The following is an 18,927-nucleotide window of genomic DNA, read 5'->3' as shown; positions in this document are numbered from 1 at the left end:
CTTCGCAGGCAACTAGAAGTTTCTTCAGCAGCTTGCATTCTCGAGAATGGGAAAAGGCTGGGAACATTTCTTCATACTTATCCACAGCAAATTTTGCATTCAGCATGTCTACACAGAAGTGACAGAGCGCGGCCTTGAAGAAGTGGTCCTTGGCGCTGTATTTCAGCAGCGTACTGTCCATTGCATGGGTCCCATACTGTTCGTACATCTTAATAGCTTTCGGGTACTGCTCCAGCTGAGCTGCGTAGGTTGCAACTTTCAGAAGGCACTTGTTCGCTGATCTGGTGAATTCTTCACCTCTGTAGTAATCTGCTGCCTGCTCATAGTGAGCAATGGCCTTGTCGATATCCACCAGCTCAGTCTCATATATTTCAGCAATGGTGATGAGATGTTTGGCGGCGACTGTGAACCGCCCCATGTCGGTGTAGATCTCAATAGCTCGGTTTAGAAACTTGATGGCCTCTGGTGGGTCGGCTTTTTTGAAGGCGTTTCCAGCATCTATGAAGTTGATTGCCGCATCATGTTTGCTCTGCATTTGTAGGTGAAGGCGAGCAGCTTGGGAGAAGGCGTCTCCTGCAGCACACCATTTTTTGGCCATCTTGTACATATTGGCAGCTCTTACATACATGTCACAGGCCTCTTCCATCTTGGAGGAACCACCAAACAGCGCGCCGAAAAACGACGTTGATGATTTCAGTTTCTTTTCGGCCTCCGCAATCAAGGCCTTTGCTTCCCTTTCTTTTCCAGAATTGTCCATTTTCATGTCACTGCTCTTATTGTTAAGATAAATACGTTACGATTAGAGTTACAAAAACAAACGTTCGTTATGTAGCTAGCAGGAGTAGCTAGTTTGCCATGTCACAACAGGAGCCGCAGTCACTTCTTTCTGGTACAACATCGTTGATATCAACAATGGCATCATCAGATGTCACATGTGACTTCATCACTGAGTGATGTCACATATGACATCATCAGTGATGTCACATGTATCAGTATGCTGACTTTTTACCACAGCAGCAGCACGTGGTCAAGAGAAGGCTTTTTCGATTGAGTCATTCATTCATTCAGACGGGAATGGATAACATAAGATGACATCACTGATGTCATCAGTGATGTCATCAGTGATGATGTCATGCCAAACACACACACACACACACACACACACACACACACACACACACACACACACACACACACAGGTCCCAATCTTCTTTGGTAGTTTTAAATTGTGTGTGGTGTTAAAAACAAAACAAAAAAAACAGGCGACCCCATTTAAATTCCAAGCAACCCCACTTAGGGTCATGACCCCAAGGTTGGGATAGCTCTGGAAAGTTGGGCAAAAACGAATGCAAGGGCAATGGGGTCACACTCCTGTATGTACAAGCTGATTGAAGCTTCTGAAATGTACTTTGTGTGCACTGTGTCTGACATTTTAGTGAGCCTCACTCAGCTTGTAGGCTACATGCAGGAGCGTAACCCCATTGACGTTGCATTTGTTTTTTTTCAACTTTCCAGAGCTACTATGAGGAAGGAACAAGATGGATTGTGCTGATAAAGAACTCTACCAATCAACATCATCATTGGCAAGTAGCAAATAGGGCTAGACTTAAAAAAAAAGTGAACTATCCCTTTAACACATTGAGTGCCAGCGACGCCATATGGCGTCATTAGAAATTTACCGTAGGCTGCCAGCGACGCCAAATGGCGTCAATAACTCGAAATTGTTTTTTTGACGGGGGGGTGTCGATCTATGCCTCTTACATCGCCTCTTACAATATGAGAGCTATTGAATGTGTCTAACCTATTTTACAGAACCCTTAGGTGGCGACAGCGCACTCCAGATGAGAGAAAGTGGAGTAAAACACACAGAAGAAGTCGTTGGGGAAAAGGAAATCGCATCGCATCCGTCCGTATGCAGCTGCTTCATTGAAGCATAACGTTAGCTGTGCCCCTGCAGCAGCCAACTGCTGTCACAATTGAGCACCTCCGTGTCCGCTGCACAGCCCATTCGCATGATCAGCCGTGGGGTTGTTATTATTCTCAACTGGAAGCATGGGAGCTGGTGACAAATACACGCGGTTGTAAAAAAGCTGGATGTAGCGGACTTGTCAGTGCAGAGCAAACGCAGGCAGCAGAAAGCCCCAGAGACACTCCCAGAAGGAGGAGTGTGCAGTTGAGGGGGTGGGGGGGGGAGGGGCACGCAGAGCACGCAGAGCAGCATACAACACCCAGACAGCAGGACAGGATTAGCAAACGCAAGCTAGAATATCTGATGCCCACCAGCAGTAAATCAAGAACAGCAAGAAGCTGCAACCAGCAGCGCACGCAGGGGCCAGCGCTGCTGGTTGCAGCTAAAAAATATTATTTGGCCAAACAAAATTCCTTTGTTTTCACTCTTTTATTGAAGGAAATTATTTTTGAGGTGTCATTACATCAGAAAATATTAGCAATGAGTCAATGATGTGCTTGAAATGCTTCCTTTCACAAAAGGCTGAATATCTCAGGTTCTAGAAAAAAAGTGGCTGTTTTTGGTCAAATCAAGCTATCTTCTCCGGCTCATAACTAAAGAACGGAAAATGGGATCAATAAACTTTTTTTTGCAGGTGATAGAAGAGAGTCTCATCGTTATTTGTGCGTGTTCAGTGTTTACATAGTAATTATTAAAGAAATTATATGACTGTTTTAAAATGCATTGCGGCCTATGTGGCACAGTACAGCACCTTTTGCCCAAGGGCCGTGGCACTCAAAGTGTTAATGTAAAAATCTAATTTTACTGAACCATTACAACCTATCCACCTTATTTCTAGCTGCCATGATGCCTGATGGGTGCTTCTTCCGCTTCCGGTGTAATTTCTACACTGTTTTAACTTGACAAAAAAAACGTCTATGAGGATTTTATAGCAGAGCCATTCTGCTCTACAGCCGTGTCGTTCGGGTGCTGGGATAACGTAATGCATTGTGGGTAGTCGGCTACTGTGGCTAATGCTAGCGGCTAGCGTAATAGTTACTTTACATGGCAGTAAAACGCCACTGAATGACCAAATTGATTTAACTTTTAACCATTTCGAGTAACACTGTTTCCATACGGACCCCCAGCGTTGGTTAGTTGTTTATAACGTGACTATATTTATAACTTTTATAACGTACTCCAGTTTCCGGTTTATCATTCGGGTCTGCAGCAGAGTATAACAAAGGAAATGGCAAGCTGCAACAATAAGTCACGTTAAACCGGACCTTGTACCCACAATTATTTTTTACAGTGGCGCATTCAAAAATAAGGTGGATAGGCTACTCTTAACACGTTCAGTGCCAGCGACGCCATATGGCGTCATTAGAAATTTACCGTACAGTGCCAGCGACGCCAAATGGCGTCATAACTCCAAATTGTTTTTTTGACGGGGGGGGTGTCGATCTAAGCTTCTTACGTCGCCTCTAACAATATTGTAGCTATTGGAGGTCGATAACCTATTTTACAAACCCATTAGGTGGCAACAGCACTCTCCTGATCAGAGAAAAAGGAGCCAAACACACAGAAATAGTCACTGGGGAAAATAAGGAAATCGCATCGCATCCGTCCGTATGCATCGACGTGCCTCCATAAACGAGCACAACGCCAGCTGTGCCCCCAGCAGCAGCATCCGCTGTCACAACTGAGCACCTCCATGTACGCTGCAACAGCACATTCACATAATCAGCCTTATTATTCCGAACTGGAAGCATGCAAGCCCGTGACAAACACACGCGGAACCAAAAAGCTGAATGTCGCGCACCATTCACTGTGTGTGCGCAGCAAACTCAGCAGAGACTGAGAGCCACCAGACACATAAGACACACCCAGGAGGCGTGTGCAGTTGAGGGGGGGGGGGGGGGGGAGCACGCAGAGCAGCATACACTTCACCCAGACAGACCCAGACATCAGAAAATTAGCTTCAGAGTCAGTGATGTGCTTGAAATGTTTAATTTCACAAAAGGCTCATTATCTCAGCTCGTAGAAAAAAAGGGATGTTTTTGCTTCAATCAAGCTATCTTCTCCGGCTCATAACTAAAGAACGGAAAATGGGATCAATAAACTTTTTTTTGCAGGTGATAGAAGAGAGTCTCATCGTTATTTGTGCGTGTTCAGTGTTTACATAGTAATTATTAAAAAAATTATATGACTGTTTTAAAATGCATTGCGGCCTATGTGGCACAGCAAGCAACCTTTTGCCCAAGGGCCGTGGCACTGAAAGTGTTAATCTCCTTGAGATCTTTGCTAAGCAATAGGCCCTTTTCACAGCAACTGTTTTGTGTTGGTAAAGTAGGAACTAAAGCAGGTGTAACCGATAACATTAGCACTGGAACACCTAGACGGAATGGAACCATCATTAATGGCATTGCTATAGGCCTACCTGCTTTACTTCTTGCTTTACCACATCGACACGGTTGCTGTGAAATGGGTCTATAAGCTGTAAAGACAAGCTGCCCAGCTGCCAAACACTATTTGAAAAAATTGTCTGACGGAGAAGGACACGTTCATTGTGGCCTCCAAATGAACAAACAGTTGGGGATAACATAATGCTATTACAATTAATGATCAGGGTGCAGCTTTTGGTATTTATAAATTGACGTTGCTTTTCAGCACCAATTGATCGGACAGTAACCACCAGAGATGGCTTAATTGTAGAGATCTGCAACCTGACTAACCTATTGGCTGGTCAGGCCAAACAAGCTCTGAGCCCCCGCCCCCCTCCCCTCTGTCACTGGTGCTCAAAGATGCACAGTGGCTACAGTACCAAAATGGGATTTTTTTTATTAGTTTTACTACTTCATTTTATGTTTTACAGCTATAGCCTAAAGCAAAATCAATCCTTTATAAATGTTGTATCTGCCGTTTCTGAGCAGCAAAACAGTTCTATTTCTGCTACAACTGCCAGTTCCTACAGTATCTCAGTACTCACCTGACAGGGTTCCCACTCACACCAAGCACTGGCAGCACATCACCCCCACCCTCATCCACCTCCACTGGCTCCCGGTCAAGTTCTGCATCTCTTACAAACTCCTCACTTACAAATCCCCTCATGCACTCGCCCTCCAATACCTGCCTGATCTCCTCCACCAACACACTCCATCCCGGAACCTGCGTTCCTCAGACAGTCAAGCGCTGATGGCCGCCTCCCCTCTGCACATGCACGAGCCGCAAGCTCCGGGCCGCGGGGGCGCGCGCAGCCATGGCCGAGGGGAAGGCTTTGCCATGGGGATGAGAACAGTCAGACATGACATAACGTTAACGTTACTTTATTCTCGTCAGAAACCACTCTGATTTGCATGTTAAAACAAGTTTGCAGCCTAGGAATAACTGGAAAACACTTTATTGATCTATTCACGTCAGAAGAAGCCAGGATTAAACAAAATGATATCAGAAATACACAGCACGTCTGCCATGTGTCTTTTCCGGGTTTAGTCCTGCGTGGGGGGGGGGGGGGTACCCCGACAGCTTTGACTGGTGTTGGCTCGCTCCTCCAGTGGTCCCGATGCATCCATATACTTCTACTACCTTCAGATAAAGGTTTAAGCTCACCTGTAACTATCAGTCACAATAGGCTCGTTTGAGTTGACTGCCGCCTCGCCTGGAGAGCAGACGAGCAGGCGAGCACAGTCAGGCGAGGCGTCAACAAGTCGAACACCCCTGCAGCACACTCACTACACTTTCACAACAATGAACAAGGCTCATTCAGGCTTAGTTTTGTAACTTTTACCTGCTGCTCCTGCACATCACAGCACAGGCTAAATGATGCGACATAAATATACATTATGTAAAGTCATTGCATAAATGTGTTTTTATTGAAAAAGTGGCGTCAAGTAAGCAAGTGTTGTTGGAGTTGATATCACAGTGTGCAACCATGTTACGTTACATGTTACAAACTACCCATTTCCCTATTCACGTTGTATTTGCGAGGGGTATATATACACCCCACCGGTGGATGTGTTTCTCTTAGGGTTGCAATTTAATTTCATTTTATTTTGTCCAATATTCAAATATTCCTGAGTTGCATTTTGTGTTACAAATAAGTATTATTTCTATCTAACTTTTTAGCCAGATTTGATGGTTTTCTTGTCAAAAGTTAGCCGCCTCAAAGCCTTCTGGGTAATATCCAAACAATAGAGAGGCAAAGTGACCGCCTACTTCCTGCTTCAGCACTGTACCAGAGATTTTCATCTGCCATTTACTTTCCCATACACATTTAGTAAAATGCTTATAAAAAGTTTTACTGGTTCAAACCAAACGGTACAGATATATTTAGAAACAGGGGAGATCGCATAACATCTCACTGGGACCAAAACGTAAAAAAAAAATGCGTGTTTAAAGAAAATATTTTTTTGATGTTTTTTTTTAGTTTTGGTCGGAGTGAAATGTTCTATGGTCTCTCACGATTATAGCGTTAGCTGAACCGTTTGGTTCGACGAAGTAAAACGGTATGCTGGTGTTTGGACTGAGAGAGCCTGGTGACGTGAGGTTTGGACAGGAACATCAGCAGCAGATCCATTCACAGCGCTAGCTGGCTTTAACTGAAACTACACATGCGCGAGCAGGAACTGCACAGAGGTCTGCCATTGGCTCTGAAATTTGCCCGCCTCACAAAAGTTCATCCTATCCAAATGTGGAGTGGGCAGATTCGAAAGCCTGAAAACTCCCCGCCCTTTTTTGAAAAACTGACATGATCTGACCCAGACTTCTCTGTCTGGCTCTCCAGTGTTGAGTATCTCTTTAATCTGTTTGCCTTGCCCCCTCTCCTGTAAAGCGACCTTGGGTTTTATGAAAGGCACTATATAAATTCAAGTTATTATTAGTATTATTAGTATTATTAGTATCGCCCATGCTTTGAGTTGTGCTTTACATGTTAATTCGTTACCATTAAGTTAGCACAATAAAATGGCCCAAAAAATCCCCCAAAGATTCACACACACAAAAAAAGAAAGAAAGAAAAGGCGGTGGACTCTATCGCAGACAGCCGAGTCGTCCTATTTCTCAACCCAATTGTAAATCCCTTTGCCTGAAATTGGCCATTGACCAGAACCATTAGAAAACAGGAAGCAGATGGTGGCGCAAATACCAGGAAGAAGAAACAAGGTGTGTTAATGGATCATGAAGATAAAGAAGCTTAAAGTTGCATACAATTTCTCATTTACTATACAGTAGATCTAGCATCTGTAGACGTGTAGCGGTTAGAAGTGTGGCCATGGAAACTCAGCAGGATGGTTTCTTTCAAGGTTGAAAAGTGTCAACAGGTCAACAATGAGCGAGACTGGCCTTTTCAGAGACAGGTGTCAGGGCAAACATGACGCTCTCAAGACATCAGCGATCAATCATTCAGCGTGACTAATGCCAGACAGTCCAGTATCAAGTCCATTGAGCCTGGACCGGCCTGGACTGTGACAAGAGCAACACAAGGGACAATGTATGTATTAATTATTCAATAGACAATGGTGTGTATCTATTCACAGTGTGATTGTTTGGCTATATATACTGTATATATATATATATATATATATATATATATATATATATATATATATATATATATATATATAAGGTCCCCATTGACTTCAGTTGCTTTGGCTGCTATGACCTCCCTGTTATGTGTTATATGGACTAACACATTCCACCTGCGTTTCATTTAGTACGAGGTTGAGTAGAGGAAGACAGAATTTTCATTTTTGGGTGAATTATTCCTTTAAATGCATGTTGAGTAGGATTTTGCTGCTTGTCGCTTGTAAACAACTTTCAAAGTTGACCCCCACCTCCTGCTGTGAAGAAGAGAAAGTACAGGCAGACGAGGCTTGTTCCAGACAAGAGTGAATCAGGGGTTTGCTTTCCCCCTTTGGAGAATATTTAAGGAGAGGATGTGGATGTAGAGCGATGCAGAGCTGGCCTGTTTTCTGCTGTTGTTCACGATACACACTAGCTCTGTCCCATTTGCTCTATTAAGTTCAGGACAGGACAGCTAACTGCAGCCAGCGCGGGTTTTAGATAGAAAAGCATTTAGCTGTGGATGACGCCCAGAAACATCCATAATCATAAGAATGGACCATAAGTAATGATAGGATATGTTCACAACACAACTGCCAAAAATATCTGTAGTGCTCACATTAAATGACCCTCTTTCCTGTGTATATACATATATACAGTATATATATATATACTGTATATATATACCGTATATATATATATATTTAGTTTGAGATTTCTCTCCCCAGTTGTACTCGGCCAATCCCCCCTGCTGTCCTGGTCATTGCTCCACCCCTTCTGTCGCGATCTAAAGAGTGTAGACTAGCACATGCTTCCTCCGATACATGTGCATTCACCAGCTGCTTCTTTTCACCTGACAGCGAGCAGTATCTCCGGCAGGACATAGCGCAAGGGAGGATCCCGCTATTCCCCCCCAGTTCCCCTCACCGCTGAACAGGTGTCCCAACTGACAAGAAGAGGCTCTAGTGCCGCGACCAGGACTCTGTCTGCCAAGTGCTTTTACCTCTGGACTACCCAGACACAGGCAGATATTAAAAGATTCCTCACTTGGATTTGGTCATGGGGGATCTCGATAGCCCGGCACGTCACAAAAACAAACACATTATTGTGCTCAAATTTAGTTCGAAAAGGAAGAGCAACTCACAGCGTGTGCACTCAATTGTGCCAATAAAGAAAGAAAAAAGTCAAATTTAGAGGGGGGAATTGTGGGCGAGACACACAGCATGGCTTGTCTGTTCTGCAGAGAGATTTGGAAACAATCCACATAACTGGCTAGACTGTCTTCTTTTGATCCATACTGTGTATCTAGTATTGTCTAGGGAATACCATTCAAAACCAATAATTTATAAATATAAATTTTCTGCCTCTCTACCTGGTTTAGTGCTCTCATTCGCTATTGCTTCTCCGCATTCTCAGAATAACTCCCACTGAAGAGTGTTGCTGGCGAACATGGCTCAAACTCTCCAGGTGTCTGGGAGACGGCTAAGACCGGGTCAGACTACCCCTCTAGTCTCTCCCGCCATGACTGTCTCTTGTACATCTTGCCAATGCATCATAAACAGTCTGTACTTCACGCCCACAGAGCCTGCTCAAAGGAGGTTGGGAAAAAAGACGCTTCGGAATGGAGGAAGTTCAAAGGATGCAGGCGATTGTAAAAAGTACGCTCGTATTTCTCCAGAGCCAACTCCTCTGTTTTAAGAGACTACTACCCTCTGACCAGCTCAAACTTGACACGCTTCAGTGACGGTCGGGTGCATACAGACTTGGTTGTATGCACAGTCATGTACAGTATTTAAACAGGATGTGTATAAGAATGATTCGGGACTAAGCTTTTTGATCAATATAAGCGGTTGATCACTATAACCGTGATCACTATAAGCGGATTCCACTGTAGTGTGTACCTGGCTTACCTCAACACAGAAGGTTGCGATTCGTATATTTGACTAGCCTTTATGATCAAATGTCTGTCTTCACTTTCCCACTCCTCAACAGATACTCGACAATAATTTGTTCAGTTAATGTCAGGGACCATTGCGTTTTAATGAGCTGATCACTCTGTTCACAGTAGAATGCGTATGGTGGTGGTGGGGGGGATAAAATGGGGGGATACAAACGCAACAAGCAGCATTCAATCATTAAGAGGTAATCAGGGCACTGTGCACTTTAATCCAAAGATGATCAAAACTTTCTCATGTTGACCTGAGGGTAATTTGCTCTCATTTAAAAAGGCCTTCTTCTCCCTAATCAACTAACCCATTTTGACTTGAAGCCGTAAAACTTCAATTATAAAATGTGTATCGCTTGTCTCACAAAATAAGCTGGTGGAAAACAATTGATACGGGCAAGTTTTCAATCAATTTGTTCAGGGCTCATCATGACAGATGGGAGCTGCACAACGGCAACATTCGATTAGACAGGATAGAATAATACACGGGCAATTTAGAGAAGACAACAGGCCAGCACACTCAATGTCCTTTCACTCATTTCATTTCTCATCTCTGGGCACAGCTCTGGGCTCCTTCTTCAGCCTTGGGCCGACATTGAGTGTGCTGGCCTGTTCTCTTTTCGAAATAGTCTATTCTTGCACCTAAGTGTTCTCGTTGGATTGAGTGTGCTCGCTATAAGGTGAGTCTAGAATACAAGGGCAGTGTATATCACAAGGTAATGTGTCTATGATGTATTTGAAATCAATAGTGAAAATGACAATCACAATGTTCTACAATTTACAGTACCTGTAAGGTGTTTTTTGTTTGTTTGTTTTTTCTCAAAATGTATAATTTACTATAGTCAACAGGAAGGTATTTTGGGGAATGCAAAGGCAAATGGTAAATGGTAAATGGCATTTATATAGCGCTTTTATCCAAAGCGCTTTACAATGAATTCACCCATTCAAACACACCCATTCACGGCGGGCAGCTGCCACAGAGGGTGCTGGCGCACCATCGGGAGCATTGGTGGTTCAGTGTCTTGCCCAAGGACACTTCGACATGCAGACTGGAGGAGGCGGGAATCGAACCAGCGACCTCTTTTATCCAAAGCGATTAGTGGACGACCCGCTCGACCTCCTGAGCTACAGCCGCCCCACAAAGGGTATCCGAGTGATCCCAAATTGGAGCAAATGAAAGCATGAACCAGATCCTCAGGGCTACGACGCTATAAAGCAAAGGTGTATTTGTATTTGTCGATGTGTTGGTCCAGGCATACAGTAGTGTCTTCAACGTGGCAAAGCGTCAAATGAGATAGCCTCAGACACAGACAGCCGCCTCCCAGGCTCTTTAATTCTTTACAAGCTCATCGACCGCTACATTAGCCTCCTGCAGCAGTGAAACGAGGTCCTGGCAAGATGAATGCTGCTCGCTGACATTTAGTTTCTACCTGCCACTCCGTTCAATAGCCTCGGCCTCCCCGCAGCTTCATCTGCAAAAGCACCTTTTTAGTAACCAATACATCAAAGTGCTGCAGCTCTCCGGGAGTCGAGATCTTAAAAACACACTTTAAAGGACAGCCAAGCTCATTTCACGTAGCATTGGTTTGGCAGGCTGCATTGTCTCAATCAATCTGGCACACCTTTACAACAAACTACGGGCCTACACCAAACCGGAGGCATCTTATCCAAACGTGAAAATCATTTCATATTAACAAGGCAAACTGCAAGGCAAACACATCTGTCCTCTACAGATATGGATGGGGTGGGGGGGTCTGAGAAAGAGAGAGTGAAATATGGCTGAGAGAGAGAGAGAGAGAGAGATTCTTGACTAAGGCAGGAGCAATGAAGAGGAACGCAAACCGCGTCCATCTCGTCCTTTACATGGATGGCTTCCTGCCGACTCAACACAAGGTTCCTCCAATCATAGAACCTCATATGCACTCGTACATACATGTACTCCAGCCCTAAAAACATCAGCTCAAATGTGATGATGTGGAATTGTCTAACAGAGCCTGTGGACTCTCACCCTTCTTGAACCAGAGACAGACAGCCGCTGTGGCCAGCAGTCATCATCATCCCCCTGAGGGATGATGGTCTGCTAACCTCTGGTCTGACCAGCGTCCACTTAAAACACTGCGGGGTTGGAGGTTCAAGTTATGCCCCGCCGATGGAGTGGCAGGCTGCCCAGGAAACGGATGAGTGGAGACAGGGCAAACAGGCTTTTAATTTTTTATTTTTTTATTTTCCAGTTGGCTCGCTAAGAGTTTATCTTGCATGGAACAATGTCCAATAGGGCAGAAGGGCACTTTGGAATCGGTCCAGCAGAGGCTGCCTGGCACAGGATCCTGAGAGAGACACCGAGGGCACATGTCCAATGACACACAGAGCCAGGTAATGGCTGCTCATGAGCAGACGGCAAGTCAAAGCAGATGAACGCACTCGGCGATAATGAGGGAGACCGGGCTGTGTGGAGCGAACGCACCCACATCATCACCATCACCGCCGCCGTCGTCCCACTGCTGCAGAGGCTCTTTGCCTCACGTGTGTGAGCCTCCTCCCTGATAGGGGCCACTGACCCCTCAGTAAATTACTTCATTCTCACTCCTCACAGATGGTAGCAAGAAAAAGACAATCATAAAACGCTAACCGCAGCCTTGTCTCTGATAAGCCCTAGGCGCCAGAGAGTCTGAAATGACACACATCGGGGATGTTCCCAAAATCAGGAGAAATTATTTGATACAGACTTATGAAACCTTGGGCATCATTACATTGCTGTGGACTCTAATAGATATATCTTATTTTTTGCGTGTAACTGTGATGTTTTATATAACAGTTATTTGATTAAAATCTCCACGTGTAACTTAGATAGTCTGTGTTTAATTCCAGGTGTAACACTAGTAGGCACACTCCCTTTACCCATCACATCATAACAACACCACATGCACACATGCCCCATGTGGCGCATTTCACACCTACGTGGTCCTGAACACATTACAGAGAATCTGCACAACTTGGTCTGTAAGACTCGTCTGAGAGATTTGTCTCAGCAGCAGCAGCTCCACGAGCCTCCCTCTTCCCACTGGTGAAGTGTGCCTGCTGCATCTGGCTGACAAACACACAAGACACACCTGTTCTGTGGGCGTGACCCTTGCCTGCTGCAACACCGCTGCTCTGCAAACTCGCTGAATTCCACGCACAATAACCGTCGGACCCGCTGGGTCTGCAAATGTTTCGAGAAAACAGCTCATCACTGGTCCAGAACCTCCGGAGTGGGTCAACACTGAAATACCCCCACACACCGCTCTGTCCAACTCGCCGAATGTGTGCAGCCTACTGTACACGCTGTTGAACTCAGCAGGCCAGAGTGACTCTGGCCTGCTGCGGCCCTGCTGAGTTCAACTCTGAATCGTGGTTGGATCTTCATCACCTACCAGGAGCCCATTGAGCCAAGATTCTTCTCAGCCTCCTGGCCTCTGCATGCCTCATTTCCCTCCAGACCTGGGTGATCATTGTCCACTGGGCATCATCCACGCACTACACACTGTAGTACCTAGATAGTCCTCTACATGGCACTCCATACTGTATCACATCTCATGCATTTATTGGGTTCCCTATAATTAGCACCGCAACGCTCTGCAAGTCTCAGCACAATCAAACATAGCTCTGTTACTCAAGAGATTATTGAGTTTGTTCAATGTTTACAGAAACTCATAGTGGCGCCCCTTTATTCCCATCTCTTAGCTGGTTCCAATCTTCCAATCAGACAACATAGGGCTACCAGAGAGTTCATTTTCAGTTTAGATATACATAACTGGGGCATCCGGGTAGTGTAGCAGTAGATTCCCTGCCTACCAACACGAGGGTCGCAGGTTCGTATCCACGTGTTACCTCCGACTTCGTCAGGCATCCATACAGACACGATTGGCTGTGCCTGAGGGGGTGAAGCCGGATTGGGGGTATGTGTCCTGGTCGCTGCACTAGCGCCTCCTCTGGTTGGTTGGGGTGGAAGGGATTTGGTGGGAATAGCGTGATCCTCCCACATGCTACAGTACGTCCTACCGGTGAAGCTCCCTGGGTCAGGTGAAAAGAAGCGGCTGGCAACTGCGCATGTGTCGGAGGAAGCATGGTGCTAGTCTCGGCTCTCGCCAGATCGGAAGAGGGTGGAGCAGCGACCGGGGCAGCCAATAGGGCAGCATGGGGATAAATTGGCCAAGTATAATTGGGGAGAAAAATGGGGAAAAATCAGAAAAATAATGGGGGAAAAAAAGATATACATAACTGCCCAGATGGTTTTTCCAATAACTTGATACAGTGGTAGAAGTGGAGCACTAATGGCCACTGAACAAAAAGTGCCGATTGGCTACGTAGAGCTAGAAACTGAGCAGGCCCATCACTCAATAGACGTCCCATAACAATTTGTACATCTCCTGATGGGGCATGTACAGTACAGCCCATGGCACTCCAATCAAAACATTCTCCAACAAACATGGACAAACACAGACACTGATGTTTGTTTGGCGTGCCAAGGCTGTCCTGGTTTGGAGATGTTTGGTTAGATTTGACATGTTCAATCCTTGTTTGACTGTGTTTGCCAAAGGCACACCAATCAAAATTTCTCCAACAACTCCGGTTGCTGCACTCCAGCAAGAAAAAAACAAAAAAATACATACCACTCTTTTGGTGTTTTATCCAATGAAAAACAGGACAACCAACCCCACACTTTTTAACAACCAACCCCATAGTTGGAGCTAGTTTGTTCACCATGAGGGGTTAGGGGTTAGTTGTCACACCGTCATAAACTAGCTCTGACTGTGTCTTTGATGGTTACTAAATGTTTATTACACAGGTATAAAAGAATCTTAGCTGACTGTGAGATACACTGACTGAGAAATCCACATGAGAGCCAAAATATGGGGCAACCAGCCCCGGCCCCGCCTATCTGAATAGAACATGAGGAATGAAACCATGTTATATGTGCCATGAAGACTATGCTTGCCAAGAAGTTTTACCCCTCACTCACCTCACCAGCAACACACATTTCCCAGGCCAAAGCAAAGGATGTGAAGCATCTAAATCCAAGAATCATCTGCATACGGAAAGGTTGCAGCTTCGATGCTGCTCTGCAGGCAACACATCTGACACACTTACAAACCAATAAGACTCACAAATAGTCCTAATCATTAAATCTCAAGAGTTGGAATAGGTGAGCTGAATTCAAGCCAAATGTATTCTGTGACGTTCTCATTGTAAAGTCCTCTCATCACTCACTGCTTTTAAACCAAATCTGCAACAGATCGTAGTCGACTGTTGCACCTGTTGACTGCCTCCCACACTCGCACACATACCCCCCATGCCCCTTCTCTCACCGCCCTCCTCCTCCTCTCTCTCCTTCTGTCTCTCTCTCTTGCTTTCCCTCTCTCTTTCTCCCTCCCTCTCTCTCCCTCTCTCTTAAGCTGTGTTCACACCGAGATATTTATTTTTCTCTCCGTCGCTCGATTCAACCCTTTGGAATGGCTCTGTCGCTGTGTTTAAATCGCTCGTCAACAGGCACAATAATTGAGGGACATCTGGGGGCTATAACGTTACGCAATGTCGTGATGTTTGTCCACTACGAGCCACCGTAGTTGTTTACAAGCTGAGCCTATCAGCGTGCTCCTAACGCGAGCTCCATACCGGTAGTACAGACTTCACTTCATGTCAGCTGTCAGCCTGTCAATCAGCTGTCAATGCGGTTTGTTGCCACACAATAAAGCAGCGGTTTGTTCCAAGCCAGTGTGATCCTTGACTCACTCTCACACGGCAGCCAATCAGCATTGAACAGTCTCTGTCGCTCGGACGCCCAGCGTTTTTTCTCCCGGGCGAATATACGCTCAATCGCTCGACATTGTTCGTTTGCGGGGGGGGGCGGGTAGCATGATGCCCCCACATGCCGCGTCCTGGCCTGCCGGTGAAACTCCTCCCTGCCAGGTGTCACATGTATCGGAGGAAGCATGGTGCTACTCTACAGCTCTCCACAGATCGGCAGAGGGGGTGGAGCAACGGCCGGGACGGCAGGGGGGAGGGGCCAAGTACAACTGAGGAGAAAATGGGAGAATAATCTGTGGTAACAACGTGATAAAAAAAAGAAAAGAAAGGGCGAGTGAGAGTTGTAGGAAATGTACAGAGAGAGAGAGAGAGAGAGAGAGAGAGAGAGATGGAGGCAGAGAGAGAAGAAAGGGTGAGAGGAGGACTGTTACTGGAGGACTATAGAGAAAGTAAAAGTGATGAAGTGTGTCAGAGAGATGGACACGGGCATGTTCAGTCACCTCATCTGTGACTGAGAATGGAAGAATAGAGGGGATTATGTTCCTGCCGTGCAATCCCCTAGGAAGTCTCCTCCTCGTGACCTCTAACACGTTGCTCTCATTCCTGCCCATCATTGTGCCTCTGTGAGGCTAACATGCTAGCAGGAGGCCAAAGGTTGCAATCACACTCCCACCAGGGAACTGTTCAGCGCACACAGACTCACGCACTGAGCTCTGCCATGGGGCCACTAAAGTCCAAGCCCCAGGCAGCATTGGTTCCCAGTCTCACCCAGAGAGTCCCCTCCCTTCTTGGGCCTGATTACAGCCTGCAAGCGGGCAGATTGAAACCCCTTCCCCCAGTCAATCCACTGCCCTCCTCCACATGGCTTCTGCTGCGGACGCACACAGAGGCCATTTACACCTGGCGCTAACATGCGTTTTCGGTGATCAGATTGCAATCAGATTGTGTTTTATCACTTGAAATGCCAGGTGTAAACACCCCTAAAACGCATTGAAGAAGGATTGCAATCTGATCGGCCAAACCACCTCCGGAGGTGGTCAGGGATGCATTGTGTACCCATTGAACACAAGTCTAAATGCAATGTGTCCTCTCAATCTGGATACAGCAACTTTATGCGCATTGAGCGGACAATAATTTCTGCAATCAGATTGCAGAAAACGCAAGTTAACGCCAGGTGTAAATGGAATCAGGCTGAAGTGATAAAATACAATCTGATTGCAATCTGATGGCAGAAAACGCATGTTAATGCCAGGTGTAAATGGCCTCAATGTCGCACGGCACATCTGGCCCCTAATCAGACCATTCCAAAAATAGATACAATCGCGGTCTAGAATGAATGTGAGGCAGACGGGAAGAGAGAGATTGAGAGAGAGGAAGAAGGAGAGCCATGTAGATAGAAGAGTCCCGACATCTCCATTCATGCCAATGGACCAGTTTTTTACTCTCAAGAGTTCCAGGAAGTAAGGTCCTGGATTAAGCAGCACTGTCGAGTTGCAGCAAAATAGACAGTTTGTGTTGTACTCTGAAAGGGTTTTTCCCCCCTTGAATCAAATTGTACATTATCAGCTTTATTTTAGCATGCAAAAGTAGCGCGAGACTCCTTCCTGGCTGTTCATTGGCTAATGAGTCTCGCATTTTGGTCCTCCGCTGACGCCACTCTCTCCCTAGAGGACACTAGGAAGAAGGAGAGAGTGGAGTTGAGAGAGGCGGAGTTAGTGCGAGAGAGGGAGGTGGGCTGATGTCACATGGCAAAAGTGTCCACAGGCTTATTAACTAATCCACACTTCAGCACACACACACACACACACACACACACTACTGAATGTAGATTTGTATATGTGTGTGTGTGTGTGTGTGTGTGTGTGTGTGTGTGTGTGTGTGGGGGCTGCGCGTACGTGCACTGGGGCGCCATCTGGATTTAGCAATGAAGGGATTTGGGGGGTGGGCACGGCGTTTGTCTGTCGGTTGTGATCCGCATTGAGGTTTGACCTTTCATTACCCTTGGTTAAACTGCGGGGCTTGGCCGTCTCCAATGAGAGCTGGCATCGACGCGTCACGCACGGGTTCACGAGGGCGACACTGCAGTATTCAGACACACACACACACACACACACACACACACACACACACACACACACACGTAAAGTCTCAAGTGTGTGCCGAGAGAGAGAGCGTCTGAGCGTAAGCTGGAGTCAGAGTCAGATGATCTGAGGTAAGGAGGAGAACATGAGAGGATGACAGGGAGGAGGGAGAGGATTAGTGATGAAAAACGAGAGAGCGGCGGAGGAGTGGAGGGGAGGGAGGGACAGAGCAGAGCCTGGACATCAGAGAAGGAAGAGAGAGAGGACGGGTGACAGAGAGGAGGAGAGAGAGAGACACCAACCCACTGCATTTTATCACATTGTGTTCATGTTCACATTTGTTATTAATAATAATAATAATAATAATAATAATAATAATAATAATAATAATAATAATAATAATAATAATAATAATAATAATAATAATAATGCATTGTATTTATGGGCACCTTTCAGAACACTCAAGGACACCTTACACGACATACTTAAAAACAAGCAGCAAATATCAAGGCAATCAAACAGTAATTCAAAAGATAACTTAAAAACAACAATTAGGTCAAAAAAATGATCACACAGAATACGCCATTTTAAAAAGGTGTGTTTTCAGACAGGGGTTGTGGGACCTCCGTTTGTGGGAGAGAGTTCCAGAGATGGGGGCAGACAGAGTGAATGAAGGCTCTAGACCAGTGGTTCTCAACTGGTCTGGTCCGATGCTTTACCCAGAGCCGAACGGCGACGCTTTAAAGACCCAGACTGGGCGGCCTGCGGTCGAACCTCAGTTTTATCATCGTTTAGTTTGAGGAAGTTGGTTGAGAACCAGGATTTGATTTCCAGTAAGCAGTTGGAAAGGGAAGTGAGCGAGAGAGCGGAAGCGGGTTTGGTGGAAAGGTAGAGCTGGGTGTCATCTGCGTAACAGTGACATTGGATGCAGTATTTCCAGCAGTTATTCTAGTCTTCATGATAGGTGATCTGTTTGAGTGTGGACTACATGAATGAACTAACTGGCTAAATGAGCTGTTTCCTGAGAGACACTGCGACTATGGATGCCAATGTAAACATCATTCCACACAGTTCAATGCCATTTTATATTACCACCAGTTGCTATTTTTATTTGATAGACAGACAACAAACAGGTTGTCACACAAGAGCCAAGGGCGCTTCGAGGTGGACAGAGATTTATGAGTGAGCAGATGAGGGATGTGGTGTGTGCGTGTGCGTGTGCGTGCATGTGTGTGGGTGGTGTGTGTGTGTGTGTGTGTGTGTGTGTGTGAGACGGATGCTGAAAATCCCTGCTCAAACCAAGATCATCCCTAGGTGACACTGAGCAGCAAAGGGAGGCAACAACAACACCCTCACCCCTCCTCTTCACGCCAAAACCGATATTCTCTCTCTCTCTCTCTCTCTCTCTGTGTCTCTCTCTCTCTCTCTCTCTCTCTGTGTGTCTCTCTCTCTCTCTCTCATTACCGTGGGGCATTCGCTGGCATACTGATCTGATCCTGGGCTCATTTGTAAGCACCACCCACCCTCTCCCCCTCCCCATGTGATGGGAGGGGTGCCAGGAGAGTATGTGATCATACTAAGGGGGCGTGTCCATAGACAATGCCCCC

The 18,927-nt window shown here is 45.9% G+C and overlaps 1 protein-coding gene and 1 pseudogene across 2 annotated transcripts in view; both read right to left on the bottom strand.

The window, feature by feature from the left end:
- The window catches only part of LOC310788845 (alpha-soluble NSF attachment protein pseudogene), an 888-nt pseudogene extending 131 nt beyond the window's left edge, over window positions 1-757 (bottom strand). The window contains exon 1 of the transcript in view: window positions 1-757. This exon is cut by the window's left edge and continues 131 nt beyond it. The product of the transcript in view is annotated as an alpha-soluble NSF attachment protein pseudogene (transcript).
- The window catches only part of LOC310789333 (protocadherin-15-like), a gene marked incomplete at both ends in the record, with an annotated part of 198,913 nt that overhangs the window by 175,795 nt on the left and 4,191 nt on the right, over window positions 1-18,927 (bottom strand). The window lies entirely within an intron of this gene.

The sequence above is a fragment of the Poromitra crassiceps genome, assembly GCF_964638095.1.
Source record: "Poromitra crassiceps genome assembly, chromosome: 14".
Taxonomy (NCBI): Eukaryota; Metazoa; Chordata; class Actinopteri; order Beryciformes; family Melamphaidae; genus Poromitra; species Poromitra crassiceps.
The sequence above is the reverse complement of the archived record's forward strand: the minus strand, read 5'-3'. Positions and strand labels throughout refer to the sequence as shown.